At 28.3% G+C, this 15,895-nt stretch overlaps 1 protein-coding gene across 1 annotated transcript in view; it reads left to right on the top strand.

The window, feature by feature from the left end:
* Window positions 1-14,842, top strand: part of LOC147812637 (uncharacterized) — a 30,371-nt gene extending 15,529 nt beyond the window's left edge. The window contains exons 7-8 of the mRNA XM_087161963.1: window positions 3,069-3,191; window positions 14,302-14,842. The gene's annotated coding sequence lies outside the window, so the exon portion shown is untranslated. The remainder of the gene's footprint in view (window positions 1-3,068; window positions 3,192-14,301) is intronic.
* The last annotated feature ends 1,053 nt before the right edge of the window (window positions 14,843-15,895 follow it).

The raw sequence follows: 15,895 nt of genomic DNA, 5'->3' as shown, positions 1-15,895 counted from the left end.
AACATTTGATCTAACGGTTGGATTTTCATGCTCTAAGGAGCGATCTTAATCAAATCATTAAGATAATCTTTAAGATAATCTTTATCTTAATTAAGATAGCATCTTAGTAAATGAAGATTCAATTATTAAGTTAAAAATATTGAAGTGTTTGCTTTCTTTATATTGTTACTTTAGGAATGAAGCTGCAAATATTGGTCTAAGTTCTTTAAAAACAAAGTAAAAATTACAAGTGAGTTCCTATTATGGATCCTTCATAAATTTATAGATTAAAGGCGTTTCTTAATAGTGTGTTATATACAATGTGCAAAATAAAGAAGCGAGCACCTTTATAATTTTTCATGCACTAAGATGTTATCTTAATAATTCTATTAATTTAGCATCTTAGAACATGAAGATAAAATCATTAGGCCAAAAGATATAGAAGTGGTCATCTTTTTAATTTTGCACACTATACTTTTGCTTTTTGTATTAATCTACTAATATTATTTTAAGTTCTTGAGAAGAAGAAAAATTAAGAGTATTTAGTTAAGCGTTTAATCGCGAAATTCAAACTTGTGGTTTCGTACATATGAAGTCGTAGAACCACGGTGGATAGAGCGTTCGTCTTCCAACAAGGTTTCGAATCCCAGCTATATCTGATCGAAACGAATTCCGTATCCAGGTTGCACTGAACGCAGTGCTGACGTAAAACACCCTGAGAGGTTGACGGATCATGGGTTAGAGTCCCCTTGCCGCCAGGCTGACCGTGGTAGATTGTCATGGTTTTCCTTTCCACGTAACACAAATGCTGGTGAGTTCCATCAAAAAGTCTTCCACAAAGGCAAATTTCTCCAGGAGTTCCCCCCTTCTTCTGGACTGGATTCCAAATTACAAGGCTATGGAGTTTAACATTTGTAGTCATAAACCCGAAAAATTGGGCCGGCTGTTCAACGATGGTTATAAATATTAAGTCGTACATTTTGAGAAACTTGCATTGGCCATAACTTTTCCTGGTGGGACAGCTAACGATACGTTTTGTTAAAGCACCATATGCTCGAATAATTTTGTGAAGTCAGCCTATGTTTTGAGATTCTTTCTAGATTAAAAGTTTGCATAAACTTGTTTTAACTATATTTTTTTCTATGTGGGATAACTAAAAATTTTGTAGTGCCAACAGTTTCCTGCGACTTTTAGCAAAATTTTACAGTTTTCTTGTACTAAATTAGGTAAAACTTGTTTTGGCCATACTTTTATTTATGAGTGGGTGAACAAAACTTTTTGTTAGTATAATGATTTCCTACAATGAATTTATTATTTAATCAAACTAGATTGGCAGCTTATAAGAAACTATAACGAAATAAATTTCATTTGCCTATTTGCTGGTTAACTTCACTCAAAACTAAATTAAAACAAGTTCAACAAAATAAATTATTCCATAACCTCTCTATTAGTGTAAAAAAGTGATATTTTTGCATATATAATTAAATGTCTTAGCTTTTCAGTGTCTTTTATTATAAAAATTTTAGGAGGCCTTCTAACTGTATAAATAGATATTAAGCAATAAAGTGAAATTAATTAACAGTTTCAGTATACAACAATTAAACTCTGGAAATATTATAAAAGTCTTGAAATCACGTAACACAATGTATTTGACAAGTCTGTTCAAAATCATAGAAGACGCTTTTCTGTCCTTTGACAGAATTTCCGATTACGACAGAGACTGAATATGAACTTAAAAAGTCTGAAATCTAAAACTAAATTGTTAAAAAAATTATATACTGGGTTGCTTGTACTAACCACCTTTACTATAGGGCTTTATAGTAGCCTTGTCAAAAGTAAAAATAAAATAACTTAATGAATTGGGAGATGCAAATTATGCTTAATTGGGAGATAATTTAGTTTTTGGTGAATAAAGAAATGCATCATCAAACTTCTTCGAATTTCTTGCGAAGACAGAAAAATAAAAACAACAAAACCAGTTTGATTGTCTGGCAATCAAACTGGTTTAGATGCTTTTAACCTCGCTTTCCTTTTGAAAGTGATTCGCAGAACTTGAATAATGCATTTAAATTCTTTCTTCACTAAACTATTTATTGACGAGCACTAATTCGTTATTTTTTTTTTTTACTTCAATGTTGACAAAGGTTTCAAATGTACAAGGTCCGGCTATTAATTTCCAGGACTGACGTAACTGTAGGAGAACGAAAAGCCGGAAGATGGCGCTAATGATTGCATATTGAAGAGTGTTTTCTTGCGCATGTGCAGTGCAATCGGCACCATACTGAAGTAAGTGGTTCTCATAGAAAGGCGCATTAAAACGTAGCTCTTAAATTCCTATTGTCGAAGTGAAAATGGAGCAAGAATAAACATTAAATGTTGCTTCAAATTGGGCAAGACAGCTGCAGAAACCTACAAATGATTTAAAGAAGTTTACGGCGAGGAAGCATTATGTCGCTCCAGAACTTTTGAATGGTTTAAACGCTTTTGAGACAGCGCGAAAGCGTGGAAGATGATCCACACACAGGTTGGCCGCAGTCGTTACGCACGTCGGAAGAAATTGAAAAGGTTCGCTTCCACACATTGCGTTGCCTGTGAGGCGATTCTTAGCCCAGCATGGTGTCGTTGAAATGCAGTATCCACCATACTCTCCAGACCTAGCACCCGCAGACTGTTTCCTAAGCTGAAAAATTCTCTGAAGGGGACAAGATTTCAAGATGTCGAAGCCATCAAGAAGACTGTAACGTCACTATTAAAGAGCATTCCAAAAGAGGACTTTAAAACTTCGATCCGAAATTTGCACTGCCGAGCACAGACGTGCATTGTGGCTGATGGGGGTTACTTCGAATAATATTAAATGGCTATGTGTTTAATTTTATTTTCTTCTGAGTTATTCCATGAGTACTGGAAATTAATAGCCGGACCTTGTATATTAAGAGTGGTTATTACAGAACACCTTTCAAAATTGCTTAACAAACAATTACGCATACAGATAATTCTATAACCATTACCCTTGATATATATGGTTTCCTATAATTCTTCCTAAAGTTTAAACAAAATAGTATATAGCATTAACATAACTATTATTTCAGATAAGAGATGAAATCTATCAAAATTGAAGATGGTACTTACTGAAAAATCAAAACATGTTTGAATGCCGCCGGAAAGAATGAGTAGTTTGAGTGTGATTTGGAAACTCCTCCTAGTTCAATCAGGTACTGGTTTTGATATTTTCGATATATTTTTCGATACGTTTTGATATTACTTTTGATTCGACAGTTTTTATCGCATGTTTTCTTTCTTCCTCTCATAAATAATGTGACTCCACTAATATGCATACATATTTACTTAATCAATATTATGGGTGGTGACTATGAAAAACTACAGTGCAACAATCTTCTAAGCTTTACAACTCTTTTATAAAAAATGCTTTGCTGCTTTAGTATTTAAAAGAAAGAATAATTAGCTAATGTATTTAATTAGTTTTGCAGTTTATTTATTTATTTATTTTTTATTATATATATATATATATATATATATATATATATTGTAAAAAAATAAACAATTCCATTCTTCAATTATTTAATAATTTTATTCCAATAACTTCAGCTCAAAAATCTGAAGATAATAAATAAATTTTGAAAAACAGGTAGAATAATTTTTTAAAGAATATTTTGTCCTTCCGAGTAACAATTCACTTTCTACATAAAACATAAAATTTGTTCTTTTTAATATTTGTAGAAAATTGGTGAATTTTTGCAGTAGCCTTCCATATGCTAGATTGCATCAAATAAAAAAAAATTAATGCCTTACGTTTTAACTAATATTAAAAAATGTAATAAAGATTCAGAGCATTTGTGTGATTCTAGTAAAATTTTCAGATTATTAACAAAAAACAATAATAGAATATTCATTTCGTTGTAACAAAAATAAAAAATTTGCAAAACAATTTGAAACAAATAATGTTATTTGCTCTTAGATGGTTCACATATGATTATTTATGCATTAGGATAAATTTAGGATTATGATTTATGGTATATTGGCACTAGTATATGCATATCTTACTAATGACGCCAATTCTAAGCTCGCAACTTTTTTATTCTTCAAAAATATTCAATATATCCTCCTATAATGTTAAAAAAATATTCAGAACGGTATAAGCATTTTAGTGTTTTTATACCGTAAAATAACTGTTAACATTGATGTTACAAGGTATTACAATTGACATGTAAAACAACATAAAAGAATTTAAGTAAATATTGTAGAAAAAGGAGTATATGCAGCCTAATTTTAAAAATACGTGTATAATTATTTTATTCATATATCAAAGATGAAAAAAAAATGAAAAAAACTTAATATTTCAAGTACTGGCTTCTTTTTCTTCATTCATGTATTATTAATCGAAAATTAATATCCTAAAGCAATCATACCTAGCTGCGCTGTAAAAAATTTCGAGCTATGTTGCGCCTAACATTGGTAGTCATTTGCTGGTTACATAAATTCGTGTTCAGTTTTACTATATATTAGTGCTCTTACTAGCTCCAGACAACGAGAGAAGGTTGCACCAAACATGGGTATTTTGAAAGAACCTAATATAAAATAAAATATAAAATAAAGAGACGATAATATAAATAAATTTTACATAAATAAAATCATAATTTAATTATTTAAATTTATGAAAATTTCAAAACACTATTTTTATTTTAAATGTGTCATTTAATATACATATATATAAATAAACACATCTAAAATTAAAAGTTTTTTTTTAATTTTTATGGATTTAAGTAATTAAATTATAATTTGATTTATGTGAATTTGACTTAAATTATCGTGTCTTTTTTTATAATAATTTAATAATGATGCTAACCTTTTCTGCTTTTTTAGCGCTTTCAAAATATTGTCTTTCATATAAAAAATTTTTTCTTTCTTCAAAATGATTTATCTAAAACTAGGAGGCTCCGCCCCTGCTCGCTAACGCTCGCCAACCCCCGAGAATTGCTACGCAATCCTATGTGATTCACGCCGTGAACCATGACTCGCTGCGCTCGCTCGCCAATGAACACAAAGTTCTAGCACAAAGACATAGTATATTATCATCAAAGTCATAGTATTTTATCATCAAAGACATAGTATTGTACTTATGTAGAAGAATTCTATCAATGTTCTTATTGGCTTTTAAAAAAGTATATTAGCTATTTAGATTGAACATGGTGAAAAAATCAAAACATTAGCTAAATGAGAAACATATTAGCAAAATAAATTATCAAATATTGCAGTTACACACCTAAATTCAACTAAATGTGTATAATAAATTAGTTAATGCTAGAAATTCTGAAAGTTTTAGAAAAAAAATTTTATTATTTAAAAATATAAACTTTAAGCCCTAACTTTTCCTTGTGAGATAATAACCCTCAAAAAGTCTTTCATTTTCAAGAACACAAAAATTTGTTTTATCGCCAAATAAAATATTTTTTGGTGATCAGCATTATTGAAATCAATTTCTATATTAATTAACATTTGTGATAAAGTACATAACATTTTAGAACAAAATAAGGATGTTTTGCATACAATAAATTAAAATGCATGGCTGTTAGCATTACCCGAGAAATACCACGTGGAGGTCGCCATGCTACATTTCTAATCGGGGAGTTTTGATTTTGGCAGTTCCCCTTACCTACTGCCAATAGAAGTTTCAATTAAATTTTTTCCAAAAAACATTTTTTTCTGCAAAGCTCTAAGAAATTAACACTAAGCATTTAGAATTTCTTTGAAAACACAATTAGAGATTTGGCATCTTGGAGCAATTACTGAAAGGCTGTCAAATGACTTAACTCTTGACAGGCCAACATAAAGTTGTCCATGTCTAAAAACTTGTTTAGTCAATACTAAACTGATTTTCTCAAACATCTGACTTATTTATAGTCATTATAGTCATGGAGAAGGCCAGCCTAATTAATTCCTAATTGAGTTTAAATTAAATATTATCATGTTTTTAGGGCATGAATCTGAATTGAACAACCTGATAATGCTCACTCTGGTTATTGTTTCCGTTTTTAAAAGCGCTATATGTTGAGCCACCTCATGTCACATTTGCCATGTGACATTTTTAGCAGCAATCATTGGTCGATTTTCTAACGTTGCCATTCGGGAAGTTGTAATGAGGCTTTTTTTTGGTGCCGTGTAAGAGAAATATATATATAGATTAAAATCATTTTTTTCAATTCATTCGTCAAAGAACCAAAAGATGCTATAGAGTTAGTACCACTAATGTTTTAAAGAGAATTTTAATTTTAGGCTCATTCAAATTCTTATTAATGTATTTTGAAATTATTTAAAAATGAAAATATTACTTTCACATGTAAAGATTTATATAAAAAAGATATTGGATAGGTCATTCTCTAATCTTTAAGGAAACATTTCAATATTAAATATATTGGCGTATGGAAATAATAAATTTGAAGTAAATTAAGAAATGTAAAAATAATGACATGGAAATATTAACAAAAAATATACAGATCTAGATCGATATTCAAACATAATTTATTCATTTACAATCACTTTGATGTTTGTATACATACACAGAATGTAATAATTTTAATGCAAAATCTTGAAATTTAAATATATTATAATTTTTATACAAATCACAGCATTCATCAAAAAAATACATAATATTCACTCAAAAATATGATAGATTGTATGTTTTTGTTACTAAGAAAGTGCATTCAATTCAAACTTATTTTTAATTTATAATAATTTAAACAAAATTTATGTTACCTCAATGTTTACAGTTTTAAAATTTGGGATCATCAAAAAATAGTTTTCAATATTTTAACAAGATATTAAATTTCTTGATATACTCTGCCTCATATGAATTAAAGTTTACAATATAACTAAATCACTTTTTTACAAACATAATTTACTACTTGATAAAAAGATAAAAATTTCACTCAGTTTGGAAAAAAATTACTGTCATTTTTTTACATATTAGTAAGTGATGGTGAGTATTTGATAAAAAGCAATATTTTTATAACATATTCATTATTACAATTTTTCTGGCGCTATTACTTGTACTACATTACATTTTTCAGTCGATTGTAAGAAAAACAACAAGATTTAAAAAGATTACAAACAAATTAAACTTTGGAGCCTTTTCACAAAATAATGTTTTTCCAAACACAGGTTCTTCATTCTCAGAACTTGAAACTATATACATTCCTTGTTTGTAAGTTGTTCTTGAAACTAGTACCTTAGAAGTTTGAAAAAACTGTTTATAACCTTCTAGAATTCTGGTATTTCGGAAGAGTAAATAGTTTTATTGTTTAATAGTTTAATAGTTTTATTGGCTTTGTACTGGTTATGATAATATTTTTTCCTAAGCTTCTTTCTTCATTAAAAGCATTCAAGTTGTTGGCGCCTTTGTGCTAATGAAAGAAGATTAAAAATAATGTAATTTATGGCAATAAAATGTATAGGAATTGAAGTAATTTCACAGAAGAAGCAAAATTTTAACCCTTATATTTTTAAAACAGGGAAAGGTCAATCAAATCAAGCCATATTTTAATTACTTTTTTTAAACCACAATATTTAAAAAAAATGAGAAATTGTCGTTCTTATGTAGAAAAGATTTTAAACATTTCACAATCTGAAACGTTTTTTCGAGACCAACTATTTACAACTATTGCATATTTTTTTATCTTAAGGCTCCTTTCACCAACAAAGATCCTGAAAAGGAAAGTTTTGATATTAATGTAATTATTATTATTTTATTATTAATATTATTGAATTTAAATTATTATTATTTTTTTGTTGTTGTTAAAATGAGCCAAGGCATCCAAGCAGAATTTCACCTTAAGGGAAATTTTGAATTGAATTTCATGCAGGGCGACCCCTCAAAAAATTTGCAGAAGGTACTGTCAACTGTTAAAACATTAAATGAACAATATGATCATCACTTCCATAGATCAAAGAGTTCGTGTTGAGTCTAAGATTGCGGGATATGGTTGCTGATAAACACACAAGCAGTATTCATGTGGATGGTATTAAAACTGCACATGTTTCTGAAGATTGTCTTATTAACTAAAGTTCTTTTGTTTCATAGAAGCAAATATAATTCAGAATTAAAAAAAATGCTATTATAATTAAAATAAAACTTTTTTTAAAAAATTTATTTAAAAAAAACAACTTTAAATATTATATAGAATACATTTGACCTTTTTCATGATCAATTGTAACGCTCGATTTTATGTTTATGTTGTCTTTTCCCTCGCTCACAAAACGCAAAGGTAGGCTAAATTAATATACATAAATCTACAAAAATAAGATCGTGTTTCTCAGATACTTATCCCTTTAAAGAAAGCGAGGAAACTTTCTTTTTCGCAGTACCCTATATTAAAGCTTCCCAGTATAGATGCCCTATATATTCGTACATTTAATACCTATTAAAATCGCTTCAATTCCCAAGAGTGTCTATAATTAAATACACAGCATCATTGGTGTCAATAATAATATGGCAGTTTTTTACATTTCTCCTAAACTAATTAGTGGCATTTCTCTATTTTGCTTAATAGTTCTTAAATATATACCTTATTGTTTTAAATTTTTAATTAGTTCTTATTAACAAAATTAAGTTGCACTGGCTCCAATTATATTTCTTTACGCTTCTCTCAAACGAGTTAGTTCAATTTTTCAATTAATTTTTCGTTTTAGTACTACACTTATTTTTTTTATTTAAATTTTTACAGATTACCAAAATTAAGCATAATTGGATTCGATAATAATATGACTATTTTTCACCGTTCCCTTAAAAGAACCTCTTCATTTTGTTTCTAAGGACGTAATTTTTGTTTCAATAAAAACCTACTACAAAGTGCATCATTAGTGTCAGTAATATAGTGGCAATTTTTTATGCTTGTCCTATATAAATTAGTACTATATTTCCATTAATTGTTCTTTTCATTACATAACTTAATATTTTTATTTCTATTACTCCTTATTTTAAATTAATTAGTTTCATAGATTCAACTTTTAAAATCACAGCTTTAAATAAAATAAACATGAATTAAATTTAAAGCTTGTAGTTTTTTATTTAAGGTTTAAGAAAAACTTAATTGGACCATGCCTTTTCTAACACTGTCATTGGAAGTAAAATTTAAACGTTTTTCGAAAAAAGTAAGCCAAAAATTATTTTGACTGTTACTCTTTTTTACAGTTGGTTAACTAACAAAACTTTTTGTTTCGATTCTATATAAACTAATATTATCTATGATCAATAATATTAGATTTCGTATTTTCTGATATTATTTTGCGTCACATTTCATTTTTGGAGTAAGCAAGGGGAAGATTTAGACGGTAGTAGAATAATTCGGCCATGTAATTTTACTTGATTCCTTGTATTCTTAAGAAAGAGAAAAACATGGAACAATAGTTTTATAATGTCATTCCACGTATTATTTACATAACAGTACAGAAATACTATATAAAATTATTTTACCAAATTCTGCTGCCATCAATTTTTCTCCCTCTTATTCCAAAGTATACTTTGTGACCAGTTGGTTTTTTGGAATAAATATTTCTGATTTAATAAAGAAATAATACTTGAGCTGCTAAATTTTTGTTGGTATTTTTTCTATCTTTTATGCAATGGGTTGTTTGATTAATTTTATATCATTAATAATTTTCAAGTGCTTATTTTTAATTTTAAATGAATTCCTATTTTTTTCAAATGAATTAACTTAATCTATCTTGGCAGTTTTACTAACTCTTGTCACCTCTCATTTTGCTCTAGCCATTTGTAATTCCACAATTATCATGCATTGTTCAAATTTTGAAATTATATGATAAAAACCAAACTATATTATTAAAATTAAATTTACATTTGAATTGAGGGAAAATTTTAACCACCAAAAAAAGTTTTTTTTTCCTAAAATCCTAAGAATCCTAAAACAAAATTTTTAAATTTTTAAATTCCCATTTTTTGCAATAATTGACACAAAAAAGAACATACTTTAAAAATATTCAGATTACTCACTTCTACAAATAGTTCTTCCACTTCTTTTTTCACTGAAATTAAATGGAGAAATACTTAAGTAACTTTATTCTTTCAATATCTGAAATTTTACTTAACAAAATACCTGAATCCCAAATGAAACGTAAAATTTTTCTAGGGTGTGAAACCAGGAAAGTATCTAATATTATAAAAATAGCAGGGCTCGAAAAAACTCAGAAATTTTACCCGTCCCCGAGGACGGCTTGTCCATTAATGCACCCGTCCTCCGTTGAAACTAACCCGTCGCTTTTAAATAAATAAAAATATAATTTTCTCCTATTTATTACAAACATTTATATAAATTGCACAATGAATTAGTCGTTACTAGGATTACATTATGCAGTAATAAAAGAAATACTAGGTTACTAATAGTAACCTAGTATTTCTTTTATAAAATAATTTAAATGACAAGGGTCAAGTTATCCGAGGGTACTGCGTTTTTTAAATGAATCAAATATGACGTTTGCCAGTTCCACAATCAAGCCAATGATTTACAGAGGTTTCTGAACAGAAATCTGAAAGGGGTTTTCCATTTATAGATGTTCATAATTGCTTTTAAAGCTTCTTGTTTAAGACCAGTACGTATTGTGTTTTTTTTTGTAAGTTTATTGCTGCAAAGCCCCTTTCAACCGCTGCAGTACTCCCAGACAGAGAAAACATCAATATATGCGCAGTATGTTGCTGTATTGTGGGTCATTTTGCTGCCTTGTAACTTACAAGACTCTTGTAAGATAATAAAAATTGAAAATGTATCACGAACATTAACGGGAAAATGGCCGTCCGCGCGGACGTCGGATACGAGAAATTCGTTGTCCGCGGAGAATTTTTGACCGTCGAGGACGGGCTGTTTTTCGAGTCCTGAAAAATAGCCAGTAATTTAAATGCAAAAATAACTTTACATGGGCACATCAGACATTTTCTACAATTCCATAATTATTTAGAGGATTTTCCATAATTATTTAATTATCTACAATTCCATAATTATTACTCCAACAATCTTAGCCAAATAAATTACATAACGTTTTAATTTTAAAACCGAAAAATAGGAGTAGTTATTATGTTTTATCAAATGTAAATTTGCACAAACATATAATTGCATAGGAGAATAGACGGAAAAATATTTAATTTCTTACATCATCTTTTAAAAACTACCATTAGTATGAATTATCAAAATTTATCTACAGTCAATTAATCTTTTGAGAACATTTCTATAATAAAATAGATTTTTGTTTCAAACAATTCCATTTCCCGTGTTTCGCTATTTATAGGTAATACATTAAGAACATAAATAGATTTAAGAAAAAGTTGGTGTAACGTGTAAGCATTTTAAAACAGAGCTTTTTATAAAAATAAAGTTAAAAAAAGTAATAATCAGAGGCTGGATTCAAGTCTCTGATATTGATGAATTAGCCATAGAAAAAATTAGCCACATAAAAACTGTTTTCGCAAAGAATATTAAGGACCTTACAGATTAAAATTTAAACAAGCTTCTTTTCTACATTCGTTTAAATTTTTTGTATTTACACATTAATGCTCTTCAGTTAAATTTTAAATATTAAACCAAAGAAATTTTTACTATTATCATTATTTTACTATCACTTTTGATAAAAAAATATATATGGGTGATTCTTTTTGAACATGACAATTCGGACCAAAAAATCTTCAAAATAATCTAACATTTTTTGTATATTTCTTTAGTTACACTTATTAATATCTTACAGACAGCAGTGTAGTTCATTGACATTTGCTCGAGAAAAAAAATAAAATCGAAATTCACCAAATCTTGTATGCCAGGAAAATGACATATTAGCTTAGAAGTTTAAAAAACTGTCATTTTAACTTAATAGTAAGTAACTCAACTTAAGCCTTTATGTTAGATGAACCATAAATTGCTTAAATTAGTTATTTTTATCCATTGTAGAAAGAATCAAAAAAAATTTTGTTGCTGATATGTACAGAATAAAATTGTGTATAATAATCAATCATTAAATAAATAAATAACTTTGATTACATCCAAGCATTTTACAATCATACATAAACATGGTATTAGGTTTATATTTGCTTTCCCTCCTTACAATATTAGCAGTTAAAGAAAATTTATGGTAACACTTCAATGTCCTGGCATTCATAAGCCAGGATAATGACAAATTCACCATTTTATAGCATATAACTTTACTTTAATTTAATATTTTGGCCTAAGACATTTATATTCTGTAGAAAACAACAGGATTTTTTAAAATAACTCAGGTAAATCTATGTAGTTTGTTATTTATGATTTCAAGAAAACAGGAAAATAACACAAAAACCTACTCACCTCGAAAAATCTTTTGAAATATATTTTAAACCAGAAAATTGGTTCTTTATTCATGCAACAAGACATGTTTGTATAGGAAGGTATCTAATCAATCTATTAACATAAGATATTGATTGCTGGCTCTATCTATTTTGGTTATAAACCACTAAATAAAAGTAGCCAGAAAAATGACAGATTTTCTTGGGACAAACAAATTATTGACAGAAAAAATTATTTTAAACGAAGTTTTTGTAAATAGTACCCTCTGAGTATATTCTAGAAATGCTTACATCGGTTGAGATAAAAAAAAAATTATATATTGAAAAATGTATGGGAAGTTTTGAAGCTAGTTATTATTGAAAACATTGTTTGTGACATGCCAGAAAAATGATATTTTGAAGTTCAATTAAATTTTTTAATTATACAAAACAGTCATTGCTAGCGCAGAGTAATTTTAAAATGCTAACAGCGATGCTATTTATTAATTTTTTTTAAAAAAAGTTCTTTTAGTATAATAGTATTAGATCTTGGAGCAAGGGACAGTGAATTGTCATATTTCGTGAGAATCACCCTTATATACATAAATGCTAGTACAATGCTAGTAGTATAAATATACTCCTTAGCTAGAGTTAATGTTTAATGACAATGTTAAAATAAAAATGAGTTTGACATGTTGAAAATTTAAAAGTAACCAAATTTTAAATATATCTGTTTTCATAATACCTCAGCAGCACTAAAACAAATTCCAAGCTTTGTATTTTATTAAGTTTTATTAACGAACATATCTTATCTGTCAACTACCATTATATAAAATTCTGAAGATTTATGACGAAGTTCAGAATAAATTACACACTACAGTAAAGAATTAAAAAAAAGATTACGGCAAACATTATTTCACAACATAATTTTTTTAATGAAAATAAACTTTAATATAAAAATAAACATCACTCAATTATTAAAGCAATACGTTCTGACCGTCATTGTTTATTATGACATAGATAAGCTATATTTAAAATACAAGTCAAAAACACATACTTGTTATTAAAAGAAATAATTTTTATTCTTTAATATAAAAAGTAACAATTGGACTATGTGCTTTTATTTTACTAAAGTGATAAATTTTTATTTTCCTATTTTCCGAGAAAATTTTCCGAGAAAAAATTTTCCCTGTTGAATATTTGTACAGTTTTATTCCATCAATGCAAGTTATTGTTTACTTGCAACTATATTTCCAAGCAATAAACCAAGGAATCTTGATATGCTTTTTTGAAGGATTTTATAAAATGATCAGCAACAGTGAATATTGTGTATATTCACTGTTGTTTTACAAAGTATAGGGATGAATCACACAGGCATGCGCCTTTCTTCAAACTTCTACACAACAACCAATAAGACTACTTTAATCTACGAGAGACTTAAAGTGCACCTTGTTGCAAATGCACACCAGTTGTTTTGTTTTTTGTCAGGATCATACTTACGGCCCCCAGTCTTCTACCAAAGTGTGTTATTTTCGACTTGCAGTGTCCGGCAGTGCATCTCAAAATTGAATTATTCTTTTCTGGTAGATTCGCTTGTAAATCCAGCAGACGAAGCTAAAATTATACGAGAAAAAAAGTATAACTTTTCATAGAAAACACCTAATTTAAGACTATTAAGCATTTAATATTTATTTAAAACTTTGATTATTTAATTTGAAAGTGTTTTTTAAGACATTGTGATATCTTTTATAATATAATTCAATGGGTAGAACTCAGAATTACTAAGCATGCAATTTGTCTCACGTATTGTCCTGCATCCTCCCTGCATTAACCCATCAAATTATTTCGGTTTTCATTCCCGACCGCTAAAGTATTTAATAAATTTTTCAGGTAATTTTTGAACTGGAAACAGAGATAAATAAAAAAAAATAGTTATATTTATTATAGTAGTTTTTATAGCTGTAAAAACATGTTATGAAAAGATATTAAATATATACTTTTTCTCACAGGGTCTGTAACAAGAGTCAAATCTGTGGAAAAATTTGAATTCAATAAGAAGTGATGAGAAATTAAAGATTTACTTATGTAATCAGGAAATGACATAGCCTCTGATTCCTGTCCAACCCTGGTCCAGAAATATATAGATCAAGTCCATCGCCCTAAGAGCACCACTAGTCCACCATCCTTCACAACAATTAATAGCATAAGCAGAAGGACAGGTCTTTTCCCTGTCGACAAATTTCAAACGTTTAATGTAGTCGCTTTGTAACCTAGCTAATGCAGTATGTTCTGCAGATCATCAAATGGCAGAAACAATTTCCATCGTACCTATTGTTACTAAAATTGTTATAAAGTATATTTGATATAACTAATATTTATATAATATTTAATGCTAATAGGGCTAAGCCAGTCATGTAATTAAAAGATTATTTTGTGTGTGTGTCATGTTTACAACCGAAGAAAAAAAATTTTTAGCTGAGGAAGAAATAATTGGTGGAGACACTCGCTGACTGAATATTCTTTTAGCAAAAGAATTTAATATTTGCAATCACGAATGGACTAAGAGACAGGGGCTCCTGCATTATGGAGCCTATTCAGTCAGATTACTTTGTGCAAAACAATTTTAAATCTACTTTTTATTACAAATTTATTTCCAACTTATATTGAATTCCTTAAAAACTTAGTCAATTTAATTACAACAAAATCTTTTCACCACCATCTCATTTAAATATGCTCATCTCATAGCACACGTCACGCTACCGATGTTAAACTCACGGACGGCCAAAGACATGAAGAGCAATTATCATATTATAGAAGCATCTAACACTAAGTAGCCCTCATTCGTAAATTTAAAAGCAATAGGCTGCTAGATTATTGATCTAATATAATAAAATTCAGTACCATTCAGTAAGTTAATATGTCGACAGGGTCATTCTAATCGAGACAGTATCATTTCTTAGACATAGCCATTTCATCGACAAAGTCAGATAAAAAGGTTATGTAAAAAATTTTACAGCAATAAATTTAGCTTCCTCCCCCCCCCCCTAAAATAGTGTCTAAATATTCATCGTTATATTTTTATTTTACTTTTAATTCTAAAAATGTCTTATTTTATTAATTTGATATTAAATAATTTGATTACTAACGTCATACTATATCAAATACAGAGCGTCTCCATTATAACTAATTTTGAAGTGCATCGAACTCTAATTCTTTTAATTAGTTTTTTTATACTTCTGATACAGATTTTCTCCATTATAGCTACTTTGTAAGTGCATCGAACGCAAATTTTTTAAATTAGTTTTTTCATACTTTGTATCAAAAGTAAACTTTGATACATCAAACGTTAACGATTAAACGCTTCTCAACTACCTATCAATTAATTTAAAAAACGAACTTCTTTTAATGCAATTGCAACAATACACAGCAATAAAGAATTTTACTTTAGTATAAAAATAAAATAGCATTTTTCTAATGAATAATAAAAATATCTATATATATATATATATATATATATTTCTCTTACACGGAAACAAAAAAAGCCTCATTACAACTCCCCGAATGGCAACGCTAGAAAATCGACCAATGATTGCCGCTAACAAT

This window comes from Parasteatoda tepidariorum, chromosome 4, assembly GCF_982258835.1.
Source record: "Parasteatoda tepidariorum strain Cologne lab strain chromosome 4, Ptep-v5.0, whole genome shotgun sequence".
Taxonomy (NCBI): Eukaryota; Metazoa; Arthropoda; class Arachnida; order Araneae; family Theridiidae; genus Parasteatoda; species Parasteatoda tepidariorum.
Note: the sequence above shows the minus strand (reverse complement) of the source record. Positions and strands in the feature narration are given on the sequence as shown.